Source organism: Symphalangus syndactylus, chromosome 8 (genome assembly GCF_028878055.3).
Source record: "Symphalangus syndactylus isolate Jambi chromosome 8, NHGRI_mSymSyn1-v2.1_pri, whole genome shotgun sequence".
NCBI lineage: Eukaryota > Metazoa > Chordata > Mammalia > Primates > Hylobatidae > Symphalangus > Symphalangus syndactylus.
In genome coordinates this window covers 21,898,515-21,912,285 of record NC_072430.2, presented here as the reverse complement: position 1 = coordinate 21,912,285, position 13,771 = coordinate 21,898,515, and the positions used below count along the sequence as shown (strand labels likewise).

The window sequence follows — 13,771 nt, the reverse complement described above, 5'->3', positions numbered from 1 at the left end:
TGAGCCTTCTGCAATGCCTCCACTACCATAAGCTCAGGAAAAACAAATCGGCAGTGGCCTCTTTTTACTACTTCCAGTCCTTTAAAAGACATTCTCATGGAGGTTAAAGTTCTCATTTCATACACAAATTTGTTTTGCTAAGAAGTCAACAAAGCAGACTGCGGCAACCTTATCACTACTTTGGCATATACATATTTACCTCAAAATGCTGATTCTAAGTTCTTTCAGAGTTTCCAAGTCTGTATTAATTCATACCCTAGGTAACCTAAAAGCAATCAGAGAGAAATTTTAGAAGAAACAACTCATTTTTTAAAACGAACTTTAAGAAATGTTCTACTTTTTAAGATCCCTCATAAAATTCTTTATCTATTGGGCAACAAGACAATGCATGTCTAAAAGAACTGCCCTTTAAAATTGGGATATTATGTTCTAATACAGCCAGTAAAAATAACTGTTAGTATAATCCAATTAGATAGAAGGGAGAACTCTTGGCATTAAATTACCTTTTCCCTCAGTAAAACTTGGCTTTAAAAATACTTAAACACTATGATAAATCAGTATCATGCTGCATATGAGCATATCTTCCTATCTCAGTGCTTGTGTTTTCATTTTTCTTTTTGTTTTTTATTTTATTTTTCTATTTTGTAGAGCTGGGGCCACCCCATGTTTCCCAGGCTGGTCTCGAACTCCCAGGCTCAAGTGATCCTCCCACCTTGGCCTCCCAAAGTGCTATAGTCCCAAAAGATTACCCAAATACCACTGTGTTACAACTGCCTACAGTAGTCAGTACAGTAACATGCTGTACTGAATACTGCAGATTACAGGCGTGAGCCACTGCAACCAGCCAAGTTTGTGTTTTCTAAGGCTACCTCAGACTTCATTTAATTTTTAATTTCATTCTACACTGCCACCTAGTAGGATGCAAAGACCACGCACACCAACATGTCCTGCTGTGTCACCCTCTAGAGATGATTTCCAATTCAGACTCACCTCATTCCTAGAAATGCCATAATCAAATTACTAAGTTGATAATCCTTTAAAATTCAATGTAACTCAACTATCACAAAATTATTGCTAAGTTATCCACGTTATTTCCATTGATAATTCCATACATACATTAGAAAGGTAATATGTCAAGTACGATAGCAACTTATTTTATACTGGTAATTCAAAGCTAATAGGTCATTTTCTCATTTTAATTGATCACTGTGAAGTACACACCTGCAAAATCTTGTTTCATAGGCCCCTTTAAGATAACTCTGAAACAGGCATGCCACATATCAGACAGTCAAGTTTTAGTACAAACTAGCAAACTTAATCCACGTTAGCAACTAAATGCAGTAATGAGGCTGTATCCTTTCACAGGCTAGTAACAAGAAAGAGCTAACCATTCAGATCTGAAGCCTAAAGGCACCTAGAACTTTCTGCTGTGAATTTTCAAAATTGGTGACAGAATAATTTCAACTCATCCATGTTATTATGCATCACAGATTCTGACATTATTAACTTTGCAAATATTACCATCCAGATTTCATTCCTACTCTCACAAAGCCCAAAATGCATGACTTCTATAAAGTTCCAGGACAAACAAAAGGAAAAAAACCACAATATAATGACATTAAAACCCTATAAGCAATACTCATGGTAAGCTAACAGAGAAAACTAAAAAATGTATGAAGCACTTTAAGTTCCTAGTAACAAAAGTGCTATGTGAGATACAAGGCATTATTTTAACTGCAACCACGCCTACGTCACTTAGGACAGCCATGGTATAGATACAAAATACTGACTGTTAACATAAGGACAAATACAAATTAAAAATAAGAGGCATAGTTCTCCCTGCTGAAAATAAAAGGGAAGAGGTCTCTTTCCCCTTTTCTTTTCCAGAATTTATTTCTCCCTCCCTTTCAATGTCTATAAATTTAAGTCTCTAGTCTTATAACTTGGCTATGTTTCCTAAGGACCTGAAAGCCATCTCTGAAATGGGAAATAACATTCAATCTCCTGGTTTCCTAGGAGGAGATGGGCCTAATTTGTCACCTGACTCCAAAGTGTAAAACCTACCTCTCGTCATAAAAATGTGAAAAAAATTAGCAATTTTATCTTGAAAATATGGATGTGGATTGTAACCATTTAGTTACATAAAACAGTAAGATTTCTTTCTGTCTTTGCCATCCCTTTAGTGACTGCCTGTAATGTGCACAGCAGTCTGATTTAATGTTCATTCAATAATAACATTGTTTTCTTTCTTTTCTACCTTTGTGGAGCAATTTTCTGGGTTGGGAGATTTTGGTTTTAATTGTATTTCCCTAACATTAGCTTTTTTACTTTTTAAATATAGCCCAAATCTCAAACAGTATGCATACCAAATAATAAAATTCCATTTCTTAGAACTTAAATACTGGAGAAGCCCTAAAATATGCTGCCCAACTACATGGAGGAATTTTTAAAAATGAAAATGAAAGTGGGCAAACAGCTACACTGAAAATGAATCCACACATAGAATCCAAGTTGTTTGAAAACAACTCCTACCTACTTCCCTTTTCTAAGCTGTAGAGCAGAAAAAGTCTCAGATGTTTTTAGCTAACTTAATAAGCAAATTGATGCTCTTGCCTCTTAATACTAAGACACACTTATATTTATACATATACTTATATATACATATAAACATGTATTTAATGTACATATTTGCCTCAAAACACTGATTCTGAGTTTTCGGTGACATCTATACACTGTCACTCCTTCTCATGTATACTCGCCTATGCAGGAGGCACTGAGTAAGGCAACTGGGGATATAGGAAGCAGCCTCTTTTTTTTTTTTTCCTTTGTACCTATCTTTCTTTTAAAAATTATCTTAATGCCAGCAAGCAGTTCAGTGTCAGAATACCAAGGTTTAAATCCAGACTCCACTACCTCGCTAACATTGTCTCCTTGCCTGTAAAACAGAAACAACTGACTATTATGAGGATTACACAAGATCTTAAACTTAGTAGAGAGAAAATAAAATGCTTGGAACGTACAAAATCCATAGTACCTCTACCTAGAACCATTTTTTTAAGCATAATTCTTAAACTCTTAAAATTTTATGAAATCCTTAAAGAAAACCTAACATGTTTCATTAACCCTAAGATTTGGCATAGAAAATGCATTCTCATATAATGCATAGAAGATTTTATACAGAATTTATAGCCAGATTAACCTGAAAAACCACAAACTCCTGAATGGGGATCAGGAGATCCCACCCCCAACTATGCCACTTTGGTATATTGATTATTTTGAGCTGAAAGCAATTAAGAATCAACAGATTCAGGAAAAGTTCTACGCCTTCCCTCTTTCTACTTAAAAGTAAGGCATAAACTCCCCCTTCTTCTATACCAGGAAGAAAACAAGAACAATCCTTATCACAGCACACAGAGATGGCACCAAGATGAATCTGCATAAACAAACCTTAATAAATAACCCTTTTCTACCAATGGTTTCCCCCGTACACCGTCTAATCAACTTCCCACAGTTTATCAACCCTAGAAATCCAAACTTCCCCTCCTTTGTCCTTTCACAATTTATCACTCTTTGTTAAAATGGTATATGAGCCTCTAAATCTAAGTGTTTCTTTGGGATTTTACATCTTTTCTTTGATGCCCCTGTGCGTGCAAAAATATTAACATCAATACAAGCTGTAGACCTCCTGTTAATGTCTTTTGTTAGTTTAATTCACAGATCCCAGCAATAGTGCCTAAGTGGGTGGAGGAAAAGTTTTCCTCCCCTACATTCCAAACAAGCTAGCCATTATGCATTTACATTAAGATGAAAATCAACGCAATTAAATCACAAAATATGGTACATAACGTAAAGTAAATTTCAACAGTTTTGTATTCACTAGTTCTCTTGAAAAACAAACAAAAAAACACTGTGTACTACTTACTGGCTGGACAGACATCACTGAAAACATTATTTCACTGAACTGTTTCTTAGGCAATATAATGTTTCACAGAGAAACAAGAAATAGTAACAATCATGGATATTTTGAAAATATAAAAAAGAAATCAAAAGAAAATATCCAACATATCCACAGTACATAAAACAAGTATTTCAAGGATTTATCAACTATTATTTAGTGAATATAGACTATGAAAAGATTAAGGTCAAACCAAGGATTAAGAGACTAAAGAGAAAAAAATAATAATAATTCCAAGAATTTAAACACTGGTATCTTTACATATTTAAATACAAAACACAGAGAACTATTTATATTTTTACTTTTAATTGTCATTTGTCTTTTTAAAAAGTTTTTTTTAGTTTACCCTAACACTATGGGTATGAACTTTACATTTCTGTCATTCTTAATTAAAATTCACTGCACATTAACCTAGTCATTACCACACACACAAAAAAAACTTCATATAGAAATGCTCCCTTCATCATTATCATTTATAAGAGCAAAGAAACACTCCCCGCCACCAATTTACATGTCTAACAATGATTGTGGGAATGGTTTGGTAAACCCTGGTTCATTTTACATGGTGAAGTTCAATTCAGCCATTTAAAATGGTAAGTTTATAATGAACAAAAATGCTTATGTTGAGAGCAGCAGCAGGCAGACAAATGCCTAGGCAGACAGGGGTAGGTCCCCGGTGAACCCCCACCTTCAAATCAAAGACAGTTTAAAGCCTGAAGGTTGAGATACACAGTATTTTTTGTTTGTTTTTCAAGAGAACTACAAGTCCCAGATAAATCCAGGGACCAGACTGAGAACCTGTCTTCCCATTTGGCACACTTTCCTCTGACTGATCCTCACCCTTCACCTATCTTACATACACCTACGCTTCCCTAATTGGTTCCTTACACTGTCATGCCCACCTTTGAGTGGTGCATTTAACTTTTTTTGCATACTCACAAACCAATCAGCACACAGTCCCCTATTCTGAGCCTGTAAAAGCCCAGGACCCAGCCACACTGGAGGAGAAACCACACAACTTCGGGTAGGGAACCACCCCCGCATCCCCTTTCTGCTGAGAACTGTTTAATTGCTCAATAAAATTTACGTCTGCCTTCCTCACCCTTCAGTTGTCAGCATATCCTCATTCTTCTTGGATGCAAGACAAGAACCTCGGGAACCACCAAACGTGCGTACGAGCTGTAACACAGGTGGGCTGGGGCATGACTGGCCCAGCCACTAGCTGAGCCAGAGCACAAGCCAGGTGTGGCCCAGACAGCCAAGTAGGAGGGTAGCGTGGCCAAGCAAGGCCTGGACAGGGGCGTCACCAGCCAAAGGTCCCCGGCTGGTAAAGTGACTGAGAAAAATCCTTTGTCAATGGCTTTAAATGAAAAAGCAGAACACTTTTATTTACAGTAAGACTATACTTATGTCTTAGTTAAAAACTAAAGGAAAAAGGGAGGGAGTGAGGAAGGATAAGAAGGAAAAGGAAGTGAGGAAGGATAAGAAGGAAAAGGAAGTGAGGAAGGATAAGAAGGAAAAGGAAGACAGGAAGGAGGTGAGAGAAAGTTAGTTTACCCAAAAATTAATGATGAATTACTTGGGTGAGTAATTTATTTTTCCTTTAAACTTTTCAGCATTTTAAATTTCCTACAATTTGAACACACAGAATTGGGAATTGGAAAACAAACTTTCAAACTGTGGATGATTTGTGTGACAATCAGCTAGAGACATACAATTCTGTTTTAGGTACTGAAAACATTCTCCCAGCCATGTGCAGTGGTTCACACCCATAATCCCAGCACTTTGGGAGGCCAAGGTGGGCAGATCACGTGAGCCCAGGAATTCTGAGACCAGCCTGGGAAACATGGCAAAACCTCAACTCTACTAAAAATATAAAAATCAGCCAAGTGTGGTGGTGTGTGCCTGTAGTCCCAACTCCTCAGGAGGCCGAGGCGGAAGAATCACCTGAGCCCGGGGGGCTGCAGTGAGCCAGGATCACACCACTGCACTCCAGAGTAAGACCCTGTCTCTCGAATGAATGAATGAGTAAAAACCTCCCCCATTAAGGCACAAAATGTGGTAACATTTACCTGAATATCTGAGTGGGAAAAAACACACACAAACTGTTTTTCCTTTGTTCTCATACAACACATAAAATTTCTGTGACCGAATGTGTGGGGTTTCTCCCCAACAACAAGCAAGCCATCAATTCTGCAGCAGACACCAGCTGGGTGTCTTCTATTAATGACTGAATTCCAACATTATCTACCTGGAGATAGCATCAGATCCCACAGGTTGAGGGCTCCAGTCCTCAAAACTTCCCCCACCCTTCCATGTCAACTGCAAACCTCAGGTTATTTTTTGCCAGTGCTGCCGACCAATCAGTTAACTGGGGTTCCCACAATGCCCTCCTAGGATTTAACTTGCTAGACCAGCTCAGTCCTTGGGGAAAAACTTACTTATGTTTACCAGTTTATTATAAAGGATATTACAGGCTGGGTGCAGTGGCACATGCTTGTAATCTTAGCACTTTGGAAGGCCAAGATGGGAGGATCGCTTGAGGCCAGGAGTTCGAGACCAACCTGGCCAACATGGTGAAACCCGTCTCTACTAAAAAAATACAAAAATTAGCTTGGTGTAGTGGCTTGCACCTGTAGTCCCAACTACTCAGGAGGCTGACACAGGAGAATCGCTCAAACCCAGGAGCCAGAGGTTGCAGTAAGCTAAGATCACGCCATTGCACTCCAGCCTGAGAGTCAGAGCAAGACTCAGCCTTAACAACAATAAAAAAGAAATCGTATTTTGTTAGGTTTAAAATTCAGGTGAAACTCTATTGAATGTCAACTAATAAATGTAGAAGGAATGACAGAAAAGTCACCATTTTTAACCATCACATTAGTAATTGAAGCAAGGATCATTAATGGATGCTAAAACCATTGGGTGAAGGTTACTAAAGAATATTTACATAGCCTGAAAGCTTTTCTGCAGATTACCTACTAATTACAAATGAAAACTGGTATTTTTATTCAGTGGAAAAACCTGATAGATACCCCTTTAATCCAAGTGACAAAGCTAAGATCGCCAATATTGGGACAAACTGACAACACCTACCTCATGTAGTTTTCCTACTAAAAGTACAAAACTTGAATCTATTTTTGTGGGGGGAAAGAGGGGAACAGAGTCTCGCTCTGTTGCCCAGACTGGAGTGCAGTGGCACAATCATAGCTCACTGCTACCTCAAACTCCTAGGTTCTAGAGATCCTCCTGCCTTGGCCTCCCAAAGTGCTGAGATTACAGGAGTGAGCCACTGTGCCCAGCCAAAACCTGAATCTAATCATAAGGAAACATAAAACCTAACCTGAGGTTTATTTTACAAAACACTTGGCTTTATACACTGAATTGAAGTATGGTTTCAAGGATGATGTGTTAATTCATGCATAGCAGATGAAGAATGAGTTATTTAGGGAAAGTTAAGAGACATTTAAGGCACTGTTACATTTGGTATCACTACTACAGAGACCAACTAAGATAGCTGAACCAGTATAGATAATCCTCCTCGAAAACTTGTCTGTAAAATATTGTTCTCGAGCCCTCTTTTCCTTCATCCTCCATTATATTACTAGACCATACAGTTCAATATTAATAACTTGGGGGTTCACAATATAATCTAATCACATTAAGACTATTGCATGTTAAAATTTTCTCTAATACACATATTTAAAAGAAAAATATCACCTAAATTTTATCAAATGCTAGTTATGTATCATGAGAGTTTAAGAAACTCCTTTTTTTCTCAAACCTCAAGAGGCAAACACCACTATGACAGTTTATAGACAAGGAAGCTGAGACTCAGAGACGTTGCCATATGCCCAGTGCTCCTCGGCTACAAAGTCGAAGAATCAGGATTTGAACCCTGGTCTCTCTGACACCAAACACTTGCTCTTAAGCATCCCTACAAAGCTATGATAAAACACTAATATTTAACTCTGCAAAGTGGAAAGAGCTTAAAATACCACGAATCAGAGCAACTGACAGTGATGGCTGGGCAGCAGGATGCATAAGAGGAGGACAGGCTGTGAGTTCATCATGTTAATCTCACCTCCCAGGATGTTACCAAAAGAGGAAAGACAGAAATCCTGCAATCTCGAAATATCTCAGAGGACTAAATACGACTACTACCTTTCTTTTTCCCTTCCAACAGGGTCATTTATCTAACTTCTTAATCAAAGAACCTTCCTACATCATGTCAAAGATCAGTTTTTAAACTAAGAGTCTTCTCCCATTATTCAAGTTCCCTAAGTACAACCGGTTTGTTTTCTTAAAATTCTGAACTGGTTAACAGATCTCATTTTCTAATCCTCAAGAATTGTTCAAATGTGTTGTTAAAACCCCTGCTTTATTGCATACATTGAGCTGTCAAAGAAAGAACAAGCACAACAGAGTTAGTCTGTGCCAACAAGGAGAAAGTCTGCAATACAGTTAAACTCCAATTTTGACGGCAATTTTCTCCCATGATTCTTAACACTTCCCTCAGTCTGCAATGTTTCTGTGCACATAATCATACGTACCTCACAAAGCAAAAAGGACCAAGTGGCATGATTTGTCCAAAAGCAGAATAGTAATAATCTTTTTAAAAGCCTTAATATGCAAGCAATATTCTTCCCCACAAAACTGTGTTAGCTTCTAAATACTTCAAAAAGTATTATAAATTAACTTATTCACTCAACAAATCTGAGTGTCTCCTATATGCCAAGCACCATGTCTGGTAATGAACATGCATGAAGAATCTAATCCTTACTATTCTATAAACCTTAACACAGCCAAGAACATGTAATGCTGTTATAAGCCTTAAAAAAAAAAAAAAAGAAAAAACTCTAAGGCCAAACTTAAGCCTTTCATGTCTTACTTCTAGTAACAGTCTTACTGACATCCTCAGACAATGTTTTGTGACATCTTAGTCACTTACTTAAAATGTATATTGCGGTAACTGCATGTTAAAGGAGTACCAACAATTCATTGACAATTTTAGATGAGAAAGCCATTTCGTACTCAGAATTATTTTAACAAAGGCTTTATTACATAACTGAAAATGTTAATTTCACCAGCTACATCTCAAAAATAATGTTTTTCTTTCTGTATTAATTCATCAAGTATACATCACGATACAACCAGTCTTACTTTTTAGACCAACACACGTTCCTAAAGACTGGGTGAGAGGGCTGGGCACGGTGCCTCACACCTGTAATCCCAGCACTTTGGGAGGCCGAGACGGGAGGATCATGAGGTCAGGAGATCGAGACCATCCTGGCTAAACACGGTGAAACCTCACCTCTACTAAAAATACAAAAAATTAGCCAGGCGTGGTGGCGGGCATCTGTAGTCCCAGCTATTTGGGAGGCTGAGGCAGGAGAATGGCATGAACCCAGGAGGCAGAGCTTGCAGTGAACTGAGATCGCACCACTGCACTCCAGCCTGGGCGACGTAGTGAGACTCCGTCTCAAAAAGAAAAAAAAAAAAAAAAAACACTGGGTGAGAATTCCTATTTGGAAAATCCTCACTGCCCATCTTGTCCAGAGAGCTTATTCCTGAATGGATTATTATTCAGCATCTGTCAACAGCCTGAATGAGACAACTGATATTTGAGGGACACCACCTGAAAGAAATTAATGAATCAAACCACTGGAACTGTGAACACCTGTATTACTAAAGCTTTTCTATTATGCCTGAGGCTTTTATCCAGTTTCTCTAAAATGGCATGTGAAAAAATGTTTCTCTATCGTTTGTAGAATGTAAAACATTTTCTCCATATATTGCTAATGTTATTTAATGTAATAATCCAAAAGACTGATTATTCTTCATACAAGAGAAAAATCTGCTTCTCCTAATTGGTATGCTTCCTTTCATTAATCAACGTGAGTTACATGCAACACTCACCTTTCCTTGCCCCAATCATTCATCTAATTCTCTGCCTCCACATTCTATACTACCAACCTTTACCATTTTCATAGTACTCTAATACTTTCCTATTATAAGACCATTTCAAATCCTTTCTCAAAATAGATATCATAAACTATTAAATAAATGTACTAATACTAGAGTCTTAGCAGAAATTTGGAAGAACTGAAAACTAGCTATCAAAAAATCAAAAGGTCCAAGCCCCACAGGCTAAGCAGGTGGAATACCAGGAAAATAATGCTGCCTCAGAAGACTACAGTCATTTGGCAAGTCATAAATTGCAAAGAAACCTGTGAATAAGAGCGAGTCTAATACATACATTGGGCTTTCAGGATGAACTAAGCTCTTGAATGTCCAAAAAGCACAGCAAAAGGTAAACAAAATAAGTCACTTGGCTCCAACTTTCTCTTTATACAAATTAAACAAAGACCTCACCAATATCGTCCTCTGGCATTCAATAAAGCACATCACTCCATGTTTGATCAGTTTTTTGAATACTTGCCGACACTATGATAGGAACCAAGATCGTAAAAAGGAGTCAATCCTGGGCTTCAGAGAAATTACAGATTTTACTGATAGAGAGGAGTTGTTTGTAGGAAATTATCACTGCTTGGAGGAACCCTGAGAAAATACTGCAATAAATTCTGAGTCTAGTCTAGTGTTTTGACGATCAAGAAACAATGTGACCACTTTGAGGTATATGTCTAAAAGGGAAAGCATGGACTCCAACGAATTATTTGTATACCTATGTTCACAGCACCATTATTCACAGTAGCCAAAAGATGGAAGCTACCCAAGTGGCCATGGACAGATGAATGGATAAACAAAACGCGGTATATTCATACAATGAAATACCATTCAGCTTTTCCAAGGAAGGGAATTCTGACGTCTAAATCATCACAGATGAGCCGTGGAGACACTATGTCGGGTAAAATAAGCCAGACACAAAAGAACAAATACTGTATGACTCCACTTATTTGAGGTTTCTCCAGTAGTCAGTGACAGGAAGTAGAATGGTGGTTCCCTGGCATTGAAGGTAGGATGGAATGAGGAGTTAGTGTTAATGAGGACAGTTTGAGTTGGGAAAGATGAAAAAGTATGGAGATGGATGCTGGTAATGACTAAAAACAATGTGAATGTACTGTATGCCAGCTAGTTGTACGCTTAAAATGGTTCAATGTTGTGTTATGTATATTTTACCATGCCAAAAAAAAAAAAAAACAACTATCTGAAATATTCAAATAACCATTCATTCGCCTGAACATTTAAGGTTAGATACAGCTTCATTCATTCCACAAGTCTTAACCGAGGAGTCACTACACGTGATGCAGCCCTGAAATCCATTTGGAACAGTAATGCAATACAAAAAGCATGCCTGCAAAGATTCTGAAACCAAACCACAATTCGATCTCGGCTCTGCCACTTCGAGATTCCTAACTTGGAGTAATAATCACTGACTCTTAGTCTCCTTGCCTGTAAAACAAGGACAAAATTGAGTTGATCGCAGGGTCACAGTGAGGATTAGAAGAGAATGTACGTAGAACATGAAACATACTTGGTGCATAACAAGGAGGCACTCAATAACACGTTTCCCTTATCTCCTTTGCCACGAGCAAGTGGAACGTGACCATGACATGGTAGGGTCGCAAGTGAGAGAATGTCTACAAAATATCTACTTTCTCAAATCAAAGAAGCACCTCACGTGTCAGATAGTGGTAGAGAATAAAACATCCCAACGCCATAAAAGTCACCCTCTCCAGAAGATAGCACAAGTACTGTACAACCCACTATATGACAAAATCACTGTCAAATAAGAATCATGAGCCACATCAAAAGACAATGTCTTCTAAAACTAAGACAATAAAGCTCAATAATAGCAAAACAACCCAGTTACCCAACTCACACACTGAGCCACGGGCAAAATACAACAGTCAGGGCTTACCCTTCAAACATGAGATGGAAGCATAAAAAGTAAAGCAGGCCTTTACTAAAAAGGATTGTAGGGAAATGTCTTTTCTCCCCAAATTAAAATGGCCTAACTGTTCTTTTCTTAAAAAACAGCATTTTGGCGCCGTGAGTAAATCTATAAACCTATGTTACCATGATCAATGTTTATAGTGACCATGTTAAAAGCAATCTTTAGTTTTTTGTTTTTTTATCTATTGAGTTTTATGGAATATGCCCTAAAATGAAGTTTTGAAATAATTGTATATGTATGTATGTGTATGTATATAGCACATATTACATATAATACACACGTGCCACAGGTAGCTTTAAAGTAGACTTTGCAAGATAAACTGGCTATTCCAGAACCTAATTTCCAAAGGTATCAATCATATTGAAAATTACTATTCTCTAGGACCTGGCTTATCCCGAACCCATCTTTTAATAAACTGAGTTTTTTGGTGAGGATGTATATTTTTATTTAGAAAACTTAACGTTTACACCAATACATTTTCAATACAGCTAATCTGTTTTAAAAGCACATTTTTAATAATATTTTCCGAGTTACTTAAATCGTAACCTGAGTCCTTTTCCACTGTTTGAAAACAAGCACCGCGAAACACCTGACAATCAGGATTGTAAAGATTCAGAATATTCGAAGACAGAAGCATAGGCGTCCAAGTGATCCTCTTTCATCAGACGAATGTTTTTAAAACCTGAAAGTCCTAAGAACACTTACTTATCGTGTAGACCAGTAACGTGTCCCTTTAACCACAACTCTCTCCAAGAAAGCACGGAGTGAACACTACACACCAAGGACCCTCCACTCATCTCCACGTTTCCGCGGATCTTCAGGTTCCTAAGGACACACTCAGTGGTTTGCTGGCTCTGACCTCCAGGCAGAGCCATCAGAGCAACTCAGCTTTTCTGGACAATCTACGTAAATCTGATGTGTTAACTTAAAACTTACACTGATTTCCCCAAAATCAAAAACCCTGAAGAAAGGGTCCTCCGCAAGGTCTAGGCATTTTGACACAAAAACATCTGAGGGGAGAGGCAAAAGAATGGCCTCGGCCCCTGCTCGCCCCCCGGGGCCCCGATCTGGTTCCCTGACAGTAATCACACAGGACCCTCCCGGGAGGGACCGAGAGCCCGGCTTCGTCCCCTCCGGGCGCGGCGCAGCGGCCACATCAGAGGAGGGCCCCAGGGTGCTCCGACAGGTCAGGCGCGCGTCTCCACTTTCGCGCGCGTGACGGGACCTGTCAAGAGCCCTCAGGCCTCGCCAGGCCGGGGAGTGGGCAGGCGCCGGCATCCGCCACTACGCCACGGGGGCCCGGAAAGTCTCCCAGGGCTGCCTCTGGGGGAGGCGCCGGGGTCCGGGCCCAGGAGCAGAGCCGAGGCGGGCAGACGCCGGGTCCACAGGCCGCGTTGTGCGGGACGACGAGGCAGGCGAGGCCGCGCCCTTCTTCAGCGCCCGCCAGGCCCGGACGCGCGGCTCGGGCCCATGGCCGGCACGCGGGCCTCGGCGCGGAGGCGGGAGCGCGGCCGGGCGACCCGCTCCCCGCCCTGGACACAAAGCTGCTCCGCGGGAGCCGGCCTCACCTGCAGCACGGGGCGCCGCGGGCCTTCGAGAACCATCGGACCCCGCTCCGGCGCGCGCGTCACAGCCCAGGCCTCCCGGAGCCGCCCGGCGCCGCCGCCCCCGCCGCCATTTCCTCGCGCTCGCCGTCGCCTCGTCCCCGCTGTCAGGTTACTCCATTCACCTGGGCCTGCAGCAGCCTGCGCCGCGCCTCCGCCTCGACCCCTCCCGCCGGCGCCTGCGGAGACTGCGCAGCGCCCGGCTGGCCCGCAGCCCGCGCACGGCCCGCGGCAACGGCGCACAGCCGCTTGGAGAATCCCACTGGCGGCCGCACCGCCCCTCCGCGCCCCAACGCG

At 40.4% G+C, this 13,771-nt stretch overlaps 1 protein-coding gene across 1 annotated transcript in view; it reads right to left on the bottom strand.

The window, feature by feature from the left end:
* Positions 1-13,655, bottom strand: part of DICER1 (dicer 1, ribonuclease III) — a 69,472-nt gene extending 55,817 nt beyond the window's left edge. The window contains 2 exon segments of the mRNA XM_055288276.2: positions 200-265; positions 13,439-13,655. The gene's annotated coding sequence lies outside the window, so the exon portion shown is untranslated.
* Between the last annotated feature and the right edge of the window lie 116 nt (positions 13,656-13,771).